The sequence below is a fragment of the Haliotis asinina genome, chromosome 14 (assembly GCF_037392515.1).
Source record: "Haliotis asinina isolate JCU_RB_2024 chromosome 14, JCU_Hal_asi_v2, whole genome shotgun sequence".
Taxonomy (NCBI): domain Eukaryota; kingdom Metazoa; phylum Mollusca; class Gastropoda; order Lepetellida; family Haliotidae; genus Haliotis; species Haliotis asinina.
This window is the reverse complement of record NC_090293.1, coordinates 32,222,057-32,237,746: the sequence shown is the minus strand read 5'-3', so window position 1 is coordinate 32,237,746 and position 15,690 is coordinate 32,222,057. Positions and strand designations below refer to the sequence as shown.

At 37.5% G+C, this 15,690-nt stretch overlaps 1 protein-coding gene across 1 annotated transcript in view; it reads left to right on the top strand.

Moving 5' to 3' along the window:
- The window catches only part of LOC137261899 (lipoxygenase homology domain-containing protein 1-like), a 101,940-nt gene that overhangs the window by 44,137 nt on the left and 42,113 nt on the right, over positions 1 to 15,690 (top strand). The gene's annotated exons all lie outside the window — the stretch shown is intronic.

Below are 15,690 nucleotides of genomic sequence, written 5' to 3'. Positions count from 1 at the left end.
TGGGAGTAATGGGACAAATATGTCTGCCTGTCTGGGGTTGGGGGACAACATGTCTACCTGTCTGGAGGTGGGAAGGGACACACACATGTCTGTCTGTCTGTGGGTGAGGAGACGACATGTTTGCCAGTCTTGGGGTTAGTTGGGAAACACACATGTCGACCTCTCTGTGGGTGAGGGGACATACATGTCTCCAGGTCTGGGTGTGACAGACACATGTCTGCCTTTCTTGAGGTGAAGAACACAAATGTCTCCTTGTCTGTGGATGATAGATACATGTCTGCCTGTCTAGGGGTGAGGGACACACATGTCTCTCTGAGCATGGGGTACAACATGTCTGGAGATAAGGGGACACACATGGTGCCTGTCTGGGGGTGAGGTGGGTGACACATGTCTGTATGTCGAAGTGTGATTGGACAACATGTCTGCCTGTCTGAGTGTGAAGCCACACACGTCTGCCTGTCTGAGGGTGAGGAACACTCATGTCTGCCTGTCTAGGGATGAGCGACATATGTCTTCCTGTCTGGAGGAGAAGGGACACATATGTCTGTCTGCCTGCCTGCCTGCCTGGACACACATGCCTGCCTGTTGGACGTGTTTGGGACTCACACATTTTTCTGGTTGATGGTGGGCCAAATAAGTGATGTTTTCATTATGCTGCATCAGCACAATGTTCACGTAACAATGTTTGGACAGTCAACAACACCATGGAACGATAAAAGACCCCCAAGACAAACGTTCACAGCAGGGACGCAGTGTTTCTTGTTAGTTAGGTCTGAGACAGAACGAAGCCTTTCGTAGTCAGTGTGGGTTTCAATAACAAAACTTGTTTCCCGCCCACACAGTTTGCTCCAAAACCATTGTGCCTTACTTAGTCAGGAATCTTAAGGAAGCAGTTTATTTGTACATTTCTAAGACTTTGAAATTGATTCAACATTGAAGACACTCCTGATGCATCAAGTCAGGAGTGTTGTGAACATTTACAACGTCAGTTCAACATGTCTACGTATATTTCGTATTACATCAGTTCCGGCTCAAAGGCGTTAACATCTGTTAACAAACATTTTGATAGCGACACCAGGAGTTTATCTCTGGTAAGGAAAGAATTACGAAATAGCAACAAGGGATGGTCCCACTTCATCAATTTACTCCCTCAGTCATGAAAACTCTTTTAAATATGGGAACTTTATGTTTTTTAAAGAAAAAAATAAGCTTTGAATGGTATTTGGAGGTGAAACACATAAAAGGAGAAAACTAACGAGAAATCAATTGTTTCAGTATATTAAAACTCATTCATCATGTGAAGAACATAATTTTGAAGTTTGGGAATATATTCTTACTCCTTCATCAAGACTAAGCCCCAAGGTAATTCGGTTTAACATAGACTGAAAATTGTCATGGTACTAAAATGGACTCGTGTTTGTTTGTTTAACAAAGCAAACAGCAATATTCTCTTTTATTTGTGCCAGTGGTCTGTTTCTAAACAAGTCCTCACAAGACAATCCAGTGGTCAGTGAGCCTTCACCACTTACGACAAGCATGGGTTGCTAAAGATGCTCTGTGGAATGGGGCACAAGTCGGTAAGAGAAGGGATGAAGAAGTTAAGGAATGGGGATGGATTGTAGTTTTGAAAACAGGGACTAGGTTTCCTTCAGATATAAGCATCCATAGAATTAATGGTTTTGATAATAGTTCCAAGACAAATTAGGTACCCTTACTGTCCTGCATTTTTTAATAATATCTTTAACATACTGATGAAAATATGGACTGCTGTGTTACAGTCAAATTCATGTAGTGTGTCTTTGTTAAGATTAGGTAGGGTGGTACCCTTGTGATTGAAGCACTTATTTGTCATGCAGAAGACCCAGGTTTTTACCATTTCTGGTATCTCGTGCTGGGATCTTGCTGGAATATTGCTGGAATATTGCTAAAGTTGGTGTAAAACTAGATTTACTGACTGACTGACTCACTCACTCACTTTATGACGGTTACTAACAGTTTGGTATAAGTGGTCAGGTGGTGTTTATTGGAGCTGGAAGGAAGGGGGGAGGAGGAGGGAGGGGTTATTATGAATAATATGGTAACTCTTCACATATGTGTCTTGAGGCAACAAAGCATATCCAGAAAGCAAGTAGAGACCTCAGATAACCCTGACTGATGTTGTTCAGTGTAGGGGTCAGTGGAAGTGTGAGGTGGGACTGTTGACGTGCTAGTCTCGGCCCAGGTTCTCCACATCACAAGACATGCATATCTTAATTGCCTCTTGAGTGTCATTATGATGGTGTTAGCTGAGCAGGGTGCTGATCTTGGAATCAGAACATGTTAGTCTGGTGATGCTATGCTCATTATTGAAGGGATCATGTTGCGGGCATTGAGGGGAACGATATATTAAGATGCAAGATGGTGATTGATGTTTTTTAGGTGTATTAAAGAAGGTATTTAGTGAGAAAGGCTTTGTGATAGTATGAAAGGTTTTCAAAGAGAGTGTTATAAAGGATGTACTGTTTTAGATGAGGATAAGGTGGTCCTTCCATAGTGAAGGCTGGTGTTCTTGAAATGAAAGGGTTTATTCAAGGTTGGTGGAGAAAGGTTTTGTTTCGGAAGATGGACTTTATGCAGAGTGTTTTGTATGTATAGGAGAAAACACACCTCCGAGGTTTTGGTAGATAATGTAAAACCAGAGGGGGAGGGATTTCCTATTTCATAGGTGATTATGCTTGTCGTAAGAGGCGACTAACGGGATCAGGTGGTCAGGCTCGCTGACTTGATTGACACATGTCATCGGTTCCCAATTGTGCAGATCGATGCTCATGTTGTTGATCACAGGATTGTCTGGTCCAGACTCTATTATTTACAGACTGCCGCCATATAGCTGGAATATTGCTGAGCGTGGCGTAAAACTAAACTCACTCAATTACAATGTAGGTTATCATTTATTGAAGCTACATAACAATAACTGAAGCATGCATAAAATCAATTTAATGACAGTAACTATAAGCAGATAATTTAATCCCATCACCTTTGTAGGCCTGGTGGCCGTGATAGAGCATCTGCCTACAGATCTGAGATTTGTGGTTTTAATCCTGTTTCAGAAAACGTCTGTGTTGTGACTTTAATCTTGAACAATATTTTTCAATTGATTTTAAGCTCTCATGTATCATTTGAATGTTGATGTTCATATAAATTTAGGAAAAGTAAAACCTGGGAAGCGGTCTTACTAACGAAAAGTAAAACCTGGGAAGAGGTCTTTCTAGTGAAAAGTAAAACCTGTGCCTCTAAAAAGAAAACTTCAAATATGTTTATTCTGGGAAAACAAGAGATAACCTAATATATAGTGAGAAGCACACTTTAGGTTTTTGTGAAAGTGTTGAGTTTAGGAAGAGAGAGTTTATGAAAGGATGTCTTTTTGCAGGGATGCTTTCATGAAATTGTTCATATTATTTCAAGTAGACAGTTTCATACCATGTAGGTATTGCAGCAATATCACAGCAGGAGACACCAGAAATGGGCTTCACACATTGTACCAACGTATGGAATCAAACCAGGTCTTCAGCATGACAAGCTAACGCTTTAACCACTAGGCTACCCCACCACTCCATAAAACAAATGTTGAGCTGTCAAATATTGGTATGGTGAAATATATCAGACCAGAATAGGCGGCTCTACAGGAGATGGTTATACTTAGACACATGTTAATCATTTGGTTGCTTGTTAAAGCATGTGCAGTGTTTGTAACAAGACACCTGTAGCTGCCATGCCCTGCACTTACCTGCAGCGCTCCCTGAGGCACTGGGGAACAGAGGGATAAAATATGCCATTCAACATTTTTATTCCAAATAATTGTTATTCCAGTAGTAAGTGTCAAATCTCTCAAGTGTAGATTGACTTCATTACATATTTGAGGTGGGTTTGAACTGAATCATTTAATCATTGAGAAAATTTATCATGCAGATACTTCCCTGTCTTGTTGTTTGTTCGTTTGTTTGTTTTTTGGTTTTATTTCTTTTTTGTAAACGTAAAAAACATTTTTTTTTCTGGGTGGGCTTGGGTTGTCATCTTTTTCAGATGCAGTTACATTGATTAAACCTGTTTTCATTGTTTTGACAGAAGTTATGTTATGTTTTGTTTACATCTAAATAGATTGTTACCAGGGATAATGATATTGTTAAGAATTAAACTCGATACCTCGATAAAATGTTGATAATCTAACTAGCATTTGTTTTAATGTGTCATATTCATCTTTATAAGCGCAAATCTTAACCACTAGATCTACATCACTAAAAATACATATGACACTATATAAAAATAAATATTGGGAGAATCCCCCTGCCCTGCCACCCCAAGTTTTGATAACTTTTGTTTGTTTTATTTTAAATCCACCTGGTGAGCAAATAAATCATTAAACAGAAACGTATAAACTGTGGCCTAACTGTTCATATCACAATATTTGCTTTGTTGAGACATATAAACTCACTTGTAGTTGTCGGTGTGTAGTTTTAAGCTGATTCAGCAAAATGCTTTTGATCAGTTCAAGGTAGAGACCCGGTATGAAGTATCAGGCAAAACAAGCTCACTTGGGGGGCAGAGAGAGTTCAGTTTTCCCCTCGTGATAATTGATGCTTCTTGAAGAATGCTGAAGAGACTTTGACAGAGCAGAATAACAGGAATCTCTTTGTTTAGTTACTGTGGAAATGTTGGAATGTAATTTATCTGTGCTTGGAATGAGAACTCTGTCTGGGTGTTCCTTCCAAAGAATTTTCCATTTGTCCATTAGTCTTTGGATGGATGGACTTTGTTTCTTTATTAAATTCAGAGATGTTAAAATTCCTGTATTAACTTGAAAGATTAAGTTTGTTTTCCAAAAGTGATGGGTTGTTGAAATTCTGATTAAATTTCAACATTTCTAAATAACAGGTTTTGTGAACATTTCCTCTAATGTAAGTTTGCTTATTATTTTACCTGAATTAAATATTAGTTTCAATACCTCTTCAGGAGAAGGTATTGTGTTCAGAAAAATGTTACCTGTTGTCCATTTGTTTTGTAAAGAAGCACTTGCTGACATTTTGAAGTCCTAAACTGACATATCTTTTATACTGTTTATACCTTTTTTCTAAACTCGTGATGCATCGAGTTGAATGTGGGTGAGTGAGTGAGTTTAGTTGTATGCAGCACTCAGCAGTATTCCAGCTATATGGTGGCAGTGTGAAAATAATTGAGTCTGGACCAGACAATCCAGTGATCAACAGCATGAGCATTGATCTCCGCAATTGGTAACTGATGTCAACCAAGTCAATGAGTCTAGCCACCCAGTCCCATTCGTCGCCTCTTACAACAAGGTTGAAAGAGAACACTTGATGATTGTGCAGATCACACATGATTTTACTGTTATGATTTGCGATATAAGGATCCTCCTGAGGTTTTGGGTTTAGCCCAGGGCCCCTGCTGATAGTAAGAGCTGACAAAGTGGGTTAGTGGTGACCTTGGTGACTTGCGTGTCATCGTACCCTGACGATGGGTGGTCTCCACTTGATTGTCTACAGGCAAATGCTGTGTGGCTCATGTATTGCTCTATGCAGCCTTGAACAACAAACAAAACAAACACTACAATCAAATGTAGTTCAAACACCTTGTCTCTAGAGTAGCTTGTATTTTATAAGATTGCGCTATTTCCCATTGAGGTTTTCTGCCACCTGACAGTCGTATTCTACTGCAGATGCAGTCTTAACAAACATACATTGAGTCAGACATAGTGGGTTTGTTTTGGGGTTTTTTGGAGGGGGGTGTTTGTGTGTGTTTGTGTACACTCACGCGTGTGCATGGGTGCATGTGTGTGTTTAAGGCCAATCTCAGCAATGTCCCAAATATATGGCTGTGTCTGGATTGGAATGGACAGTTCAGTGATCAACATCATGAGCATCAACCTATGTAATTAACAAACACCACTGTTGAAATTGTTCATGGGACTGTTGGGTGGGCTAGTGGTTAAAGCAATCACTAGGAATAAGAACGGGGATAGTGTGCATTGTGGAAAAAATGGTATATCTTCCTCAGTAAATTCATGTAATTAAAGACACATTTAAGGAAATCACGTTAACATTTTTGTGTAAATGTATCATAAAAGTGTTACTGTCATGTAGATTATTTCAGTATAAATGTATCATAAAAGTGTTACTGTCATGTAGATTATTTCAGTATAAATGTATCATAAAAGTGTTGCTGTCATGTAGATAATTTCAGTATAAATGTATCATACAAGTGTTACTGTCATGTAGATTATTTCAGAATAAATGTATCATAAAAGTGTTACTGTCATGTAGATTATTTCAGTATAAATGTTATGTCTTGTATTCAGAATCATGTCCTAAATTTAATGGAGTAGCAGAATTTTATTACAATATAAGCTATTGTTTCTATTTTCAAACAGCAATCGTACCTGCCACACACATATCATTCAAAGTGTTCAGTTTTATATACTGAGTCAAAAAAGAAACTTCACAAAATGTAATTTTTAAAAATAATGAATAATTTTTCTGTGATTATACATCTATGTATCCGAAATGGCATCCCGTTCTTTCGACTCTAGAAAAACATTAGAAAAACCTGTAAGAAGCACAGTTCTAACAGTGCTTTAAATCCCACGATGGTCAAATGTGCAACATTAACATGCCGTTTACATGTTGTAAGTGGGAAGATCAGTTACTGACGTCACAAGAGCAATGGGATGCAGCCGTCATACTGTGTACAACGTGTGAGGTCATCTACAACAAACTGGCACCACTTCTGATCGCCCAAGATTGGGTCATCCATGTGTGACATCATGAGCAGAAGACCGTCAAATCATGACCTACGTGAAAGATTTCTACTGGCTCCACGAACCAGGGCTGAGATGTTTAGAGGTCGACTGTCCTCCCAGACCATTCGAAATTGGTTGTGGGCTGCCAATTTCCATCGAATTTTTATTCTTGTGACTAGACATTCTGTACCCATGTTTTGGAACAGCGACACAGCCTAATGGAACCAATTGTGGCACTATCAGTGTATTGAGTACATCACACAGATCTCATCAATGCAAATTAATAACAATTTAGCCATCTTACCATCTCTTGTTCTGTTATAGTGCCCTGAAGAAAGAATGTGAAGTTTCTGTTTTTGACTTGGTATATATAGAACTGAAAATCTTCTCGTAAGAATAATAAATCAACCCCCACTGACTCAACCCCCACTGACAATCTGTTCTACCATCCCCCTCCCCCTCGGCTTTTCCACCCTTGGCCCTACATGGACAGGAGATTTATGCAAGTCTAGAGCATGGAGGCTTCTGATAGTCAGGCAAGTAGCATGTCTACCAGGATGTGTTTCACCTGCTGATAGCGGAATACCCTTTGTGGTGATAAAGTCAGGGTTACCCTCAGGGCATGCCTGGGTGGGGACAGGGAGTCTTGACCCCCGACACAGAGACCTGATTGGTTTCAAGATGGCATACCTTCAAGAGAGAAGTGATATACTTCTGCATGTCCCGAAGGGGGATATGATATACTTCTATATATCCTGAAGGGAGATATGATATACTTCTATATATCCTGAAGGGAGATATGATATACTTCTGCATGTCCCGAAGGGGGATATGATATACTTCTATATATCCTGAAGGGAGATATGATATACTTCTGCATGTCCCGAAGGGAGATATGATATACTTCTTTATATCCTGAAGGGAGATATGATATACTTCTATATATCCTGAAGGGAGATATGATATACTTCTATATATCCTCAAGGGAGATATGATATACTTCTACATGTCCTCAAGGGGGATATGATATACTTCTTTATATCCTCAAGGGAGATATGATATACTTCTACATGTCCTCAAGGGGGATATGATATACTTCTTTATATCCTGAAGGGAGATATGATATACTTCTGCATGTCCCGAAGGGAGATATGATATACTTCTACATGTCCTCAAGGGGGATATGATATACTTCTATATATCCTGAAGGGAGATATGATATACTTCTACATGTCCTCAAGGGGGATATGATATACTTCTTTATATCCTGAAGGGAGATATGATATACTTCTGCATGTCCCGAAGGGAGATATGATATACTTCTACATGTCCTCAAGGGGGATATGATATACTTCTATATATCCTGAAGGGAGATATGATATACTTCTACATGTCCTCAAGGGGGATATGATATACTTCTTTATATCCTCAAGGGAGATATGATATACTTCTATATATCCTGAAGGGAGATATGATATACTTCTGCATGTCCCGAAGGGAGATATGATATACTTCTACATGTCCTCAAGGGGGATATGATATACTTCTTTATATCCTCAAGGGAGATATGATATACTTCTTTATATCCTGAAGGGAGATATGATATACTTCTATATATCCTGAAGGGAGATATGATGTACTTCTATATATCCTGAAGGGAGATATGATATACTTCTATATATCCTGAAGGGAGATATGATATACTTCTATATATCCTGAAGGGAGATATGATATACTTCTATATATCCTGAAGGGAGATATGATATACTTCTACATGTCCTCAAGGGGGATATGATATACTTCTGCATGTCCCGAAGGGAGATATGATATACTTCTGCATGTCCCGAAGGGAGATATGATATACTTCTTTATATCCTGAAGGGAGATATGATATACTTCTACATGTCCTCAAGGGGGATATGATATACTTCTTTATATCCTGAAGGGAGATATGATATACTTCTACATGTCCTCAAGGGGGATATGATATACTTCTTTATATCCTGAAGGGAGATATGATATACTTCTACATGTCCTCAAGGGGGATATGATATACTTCTTTATATCCTGAAGGGAGATATGATATACTTCTACATGTCCTCAAGGGGGATATGATATACTTCTACATGTCCTCAAGGGGGATATGATATACTTCTTTATATCCTCAAGGGAGATATGATATACTTCTACACGTCCTCAAGGGGGATATGATATACTTCTTTATATCCTCAAGGGAGATATGATATACTTCTACATGTCCTCAAGGGGGATATGATATACTTCTTTATATCCTCAAGGGAGATATGATATACTTCTACATGTCCTCAAGGGGGATATGATATACTTCTTTATATCCTGAAGGGAGATATGATATACTTCTGCATGTCCCGAAGGGAGATATGATATACTTCTACATGTCCTCAAGGGGGATATGATATACTTCTATATATCCTGAAGGGAGATATGATATACTTCTACATGTCCTCAAGGGGGATATGATATACTTCTATATATCCTGAAGGGAGATATGATATACTTCTACATGTCCTCAAGGGGGATATGATATACTTCTTTATATCCTGAAGGGAGATATGATATACTTCTGCATGTCCCGAAGGGAGATATGATATACTTCTACATGTCCTCAAGGGGGATATGATATACTTCTATATATCCTGAAGGGAGATATGATATACTTCTACATGTCCTCAAGGGGGATATGATATACTTCTATATATCCTGAAGGGAGATATGATATACTTCTACATGTCCTCAAGGGGGATATGATATACTTCTATATATCCTGAAGGGAGATATGATATACTTCTACATGTCCTCAAGGGGGATATGATATACTTCTATATATCCTGAAGGGAGATATGATATACTTCTACATGTCCTCAAGGGAGATATGATATACTTCTACATGTCCTCAAGGGGGATATGATATACTTCTTTATATCCTCAAGGGAGATATGATATACTTCTACATGTCCTCAAGGGGGATATGATATACTTCTATATATCCTGAAGGGAGATATGATGTACTTCTACATGTCCTCAAGGGGGATATGATATACTTCTTTATATCCTCAAGGGAGATATGATATACTTCTACATGTCCTCAAGGGGGATATGATATACTTCTTTATATCCTGAAGGGAGATATGATATACTTCTACATGTCCTCAAGGGGGATATGATATACTTCTTTATATCCTCAAGGGAGATATGATATACTTCTACATGTCCTCAAGGGAGACATGATATACTTCTACATGTCCTCAAGGGGGATATGATATACTTCTACATGTCCTCAAGGGGGATATGATATACTTCTTTATATCCTGAAGGGAGATATGATATACTTCTACATGTCCTCAAGGGGGATATGATATACTTCTATATATCCTGAAGGGAGATATGATATACTTCTGCATGTCCCGAAGGGAGATATGATATACTTCTACATGTCCTCAAGGGGGATATGATATACTTCTATATATCCTGAAGGGAGATATGATATACTTCTTTATATCCTGAAGGGAGATATGATATACTTCTGCATGTCCCGAAGGGGGATATGATATACTTCTATATATCCTGAAGGGAGATATGATATACTTCTACATGTCCTCAAGGGGGATATGATATACTTCTTTATATCCTGAAGGGAGATATGATATACTTCTGCATGTCCCGAAGGGGGATATGATATACTTCTTTATATCCTGAAGGGAGATGTGATATACTTCTACATGTCCTCAAGGGGGATATGATATACTTCTTTATATCCTGAAGGGAGATATGATATACTTCTACATGTCCTCAAGGGGGATATGATGTACTTCTATATATCCTGAAGGGAGATATGATATACTTCTGCATGTCCCGAAGGGAGATATGATGTACTTCTACATGTCCTCAAGGGGGATATGATATACTTCTATATATCCTGAAGGGAGATATGATATACTTCTTTATATCCTGAAGGGAGATATGATATACTTCTGCATGTCCCAAAGGGGGATATGATATACTTCTATATATCCTGAAGGGGGATATGATATACTTCTACATGTCCTCAAGGGGGATATGATATACTTCTTTATATCCTGAAGGGAGATATGATATACTTCTGCATGTCCCGAAGGGGGATATGATATACTTCTATATATCCTGAAGGGAGATATGATATACTTCTACATGTCCTCAAGGGGGATATGATATACTTCTTTATATCCTGAAGGGAGATATGATATACTTCTGCATGTCCCGAAGGGGGATATGATATACTTCTTTATATCCTGAAGGGAGATATGATATACTTCTGCATGTCCCGAAGGGGGATATGATATACTTCTACATGTCCTCAAGGGGGATATGATATACTTCTATATATCCTGAAGGGAGATATGATATACTTCTACATGTCCTCAAGGGGGATATGATATACTTCTTTATATCCTGAAGGGAGATATGATATACTTCTACATGTCCTCAAGGGGGATATGATATACTTCTATATATCCTGAAGGGAGATATGATATACTTCTACATGTCCTCAAGGGGGATATGATATACTTCTTTATATCCTGAAGGGAGATATGATATACTTCTGCATGTCCCGAAGGGAGATATGATATACTTCTACATGTCCTCAAGGGGGATATGATATACTTCTGCATGTCCCGAAGGGGGATATGATATACTTCTTTATATCCTGAAGGGAGATATGATATACTTCTACATGTCCTCAAGGGGGATATGATATACTTCTTTATATCCTGAAGGGAGATATGATATACTTCTACATGTCCCGAAGGGAGATATGATATACTTCTTTATATCCTGAAGGGAGATATGATGTACTTCTATATATCCTGATGGGAGATATGATATACTTCTACATGTCCTGAAGGGGGATATGATATACTTCTTTATATCCTGAAGGGAGATATGATATACTTCTACATGTCCTCAAGGGGGATATGATATACTTCTATATATCCTGAAGGGAGATATGATATGCTTCTATGTATCCTGAAGGGAGATATGATATACTTCTATATATCCTGAAGGGAGATATGATATACTTCTACATGTCCTCAAGGGAGATATGATATACTTCTATATATCCTGAAGGGAGATATGATATACTTCTATATATCCTGAAGGGAGATATGATATACTTCTACATGTCCTCAAGGGGGATATGATATACTTCTTTATGTCCTGAAGGGAGATATGATATACTTCTACATGTCCTCAAGGGGGATATGATATACTTCTATATATCCCAAATATGATATACTTATTTGTCACATAATGATAGTGACTGTGTAAAGTGTTTGGTTTAGATACATTTTGTATGTACTTCTATGTCATATAATGATAACAACTCTGTAAAGTCTTTAAGTTAGATATGTACGTATTTGTCATATAATGATAGCAACTCTGTAAAGTCTTTAAGTTAGATATGTACGTATTTGTCATATAATGATAGCAACTATGTAAAGTTTTTAAGTTAGATATGTACGTATTTGTCATATAATGATAGCAACTATGTAAAGTCTTTAAGTTAGATATGTACGTATTTGTCATATAATGATAGCAACTCTGTAAAGTCTTTAAGTTAGATATGTACGTATTTGTCATATAATGATAGCAACTATGTAAAGTTTTTAAGTTAGATATGATTGAAGGTGAATATTTCATTTTGTTGTGATATGTCCATTTTATGAAAACCAAAGATCCTAATGGCTACCTTTTGTCTATACATTGTGTAATATAAAAACTAGTTTCATCAACCTAATGGCATCTAATGATACAAATGTTATTATCAAGGTACAACTTTATTTTTTCTAAGTCTAAGATGTCAAATTTTGTATCTACTTGTATTATCTATATTTGGGACAGCGACCACACATGCTGAATAAACAAATGGAATTGTTAGTGTTACCCATGTGATAATGAATTCTAATAAACTTTGTTTCTCAATCTGATGATTGATGCCACCCTGAAGGAACTTTATTTTTAAGCACCATACACCAAAGCAACATCTGTTAGATCTGTAAATTATTGACTAACATTCGTCAAAGTTTAGATAAGCATTTTCATGGTGTTTATGAAGACAATCATGCCTGCAGGTCCTCTTGCACTGGTTTCTTCAAACGTCAAATCTGTTATGTATGTTCAAGCACACTTTCTATTCTTATTTCATGGAGTGAAAATCTACCTTAAACACTCATTGTAAGAATGACATTATAGTATAAAAAGGTCATTAACCTTGACTTTTATATTATTTTTCTGTAAACTACATACAATACGGAAACATTCATGGCTACTTTGATATTCACAACGATCTTAGTGCTGTAATGATCATAAGCCTGTCTGAAAACATGGGAGTGAGAAATACCTTAGCGCTAAGATGATTTGTGAATTTTGTAGATTCAGGTTGACTTTATGGCATGAACCTTTACAGAGTAAGGACCAAACTGTATGAGTGAGTGAGTGAGTGAGTGAGTGAGTGAGTGAGTGAGTGAGTGAGTGAGTGAGTGAGTGAGTGAGTGAGTGAGTGAGTGAGTTTACTGACGCTGCACTCAGCAATATTCCAGCTATATGGCAGCAGTCTGTAAATAATAGAGTCTGGACCAGACAATCCAGTGACCAACAACATGAGCATCGATCTGCGCAATGGGGAACCGATGGCATGTGTCAACACCAAGTCAGCGAGCCTGACCACCTGATCCTGTTAGTCGCCTCTTATGACAAGCATAGTCACCATTTATGGCAAGCATGGGTTGCTGAAGGCCTATTCTACCCCAGGACCTTCACAGGTCTCAAACTGTGTGAACGTCAGTGCTCGAAATATGTGTGTATTAAAGCATATTTCTGTATTTAGGAGGGAGATGTATTGTGTTTCTGTGTCTCCCAAATCTGATATGATATACCATGTTACGTAATTTTATGGAGGTAGATATTTGTGCTAGGTTAGTGGAGTATGATTCGAGGCAGAACTGTGTGAACATCAGAGTTTGCAATACACTTGTGTGAAAACATATCTTTGTGTCTAGAAAGAAAATCTATTATTTTCCTGTATTGCTCAAAACAGGCACGAGATACTATGTGACTTAATTGTTGTAGGTATATTTTTGTGTGGACCTTTATGAAGTTAGGACCAAACTGTGTGAACATCAGTTTTTGGAATCCACCTTTATGATAATATATCTGTATATCCAGAAGCGTGATCTTTTGTCTTTCTGTATTTCCCAAAAGAGATGTGATATACTGTATAACCTACTTTTATGTAGGTGTGTTACCCAACAGTCAGAGTGTGACGGCTACAGGAGCTTTGACTTAGTGTGTGACTCGTATGATACTAAATGGTATAAAGATTTGTTAATAGTTTTTTTGTGGCCATCTCATTCTTCAGGTATGTCCATTTGTTTTCTGGCGACTACTTATAAGTAATACTCCCCGGAAATACCTGGTGTAAATATGCCAAGAATGGATGGATGGATGAATAATGAAGGAGGAAAGGATGAATGAAAAGACATGTTAGGTGAAATATAGTTTATGTGATGTATGAATGGTTGGATGAAAGGATGAATGACCATGAGGACATGAAGAAAACAGGACTGCAAAGGTTTTAAAACCATATTTATCATAAATTGCCGCAATTGCTTTTAGCAATTTACAGGAATATCTGGCCCCAATTTCTGGAAACAAACTTAAGTCTGAGCTTTGACTTATGTGGGAAAACGCATTTCACAGAACAAACTGAAGTTGGTATAAAACTCAAAGTATAGTAGACAATTTGAGGTTGGGGGATAGAGATTTCTTAAAATGTTTGGGCTTTTATATTTAAAAATGCAGTTGAGTTGAAAATTCACCAGTTTCGAATAGTGAAAATCAGTTTATGATTTGAGTAAAAACTTGTTTGTTTTGAGAAATCAGGGCCAGGTCTCCATACATTGTACCCATGTGACACAGTTACTCACTCACTCACTCACTCTAGAGAAAGATCTGAAAGGTTTGAACACAAATTGTATTCAATTTTACAAACTGGCTCTTAGCTTGTGTGAGTCATTTATAAGTGGTAAACACGATGCTATATCAAGCATACAGTTTCTAATGATAATTTGACTTGTAAATTTTGCATCATTTAAAAAATGTTGAATACATGATGCGTTATACAAGTCTTTTCATTGTTTATTTATGAGTTCAGATGAAGTGAAACCCCCATTTGTGACAGTTTCAAATCCACGTAATCAGAGACAAGCAATAGCACTGAGGACAATCTGATGTTCACATGCAAGAACATTGTGGTCTTTTGAAAACAAGACAAAACATAACAGTGTAATTATTCCACAGAATGCTGAAGATTACAAGTAAACATTTTTTCAGGTCAAAGCAAACAATATCTAATAACATTTCAGAATAATTATCCTGAATTATATATTTTCAATACGTACCTTGTTTCATCAATGAAGCCTGTGTGATCCTCCCAGTAAATTCTTTCATGTGCTATGTAAATAGCGGTCGTACATGTGGCTGACATACTGAGTGGATATCCTTGTCTGTGAGGGCTGGCTGAAAAACCTCATCAAGAAGTCTTTTGTGGGATATTTCGAGTAGGTCCTGTGCAAAGTCCTAGATTACACATTTGACAAATGTACCTGTCTGAATAGAGACTGAAGGATTATGTAATTCAAACCTGGCCAAATTTGAATAGTTTTTAGATTTACAGATTTTCTTGTCCAGTATGTCCATGAAGAGGGTTAAATGGACTGTCAGATTTGAAACTGAAACAAAAGTGTATTACAAATGTAGGGTAATAGTGTGGAAATAATGTAATTGTTTGGACAACATTAATGAAAAAAAGATGATTTTTTTTG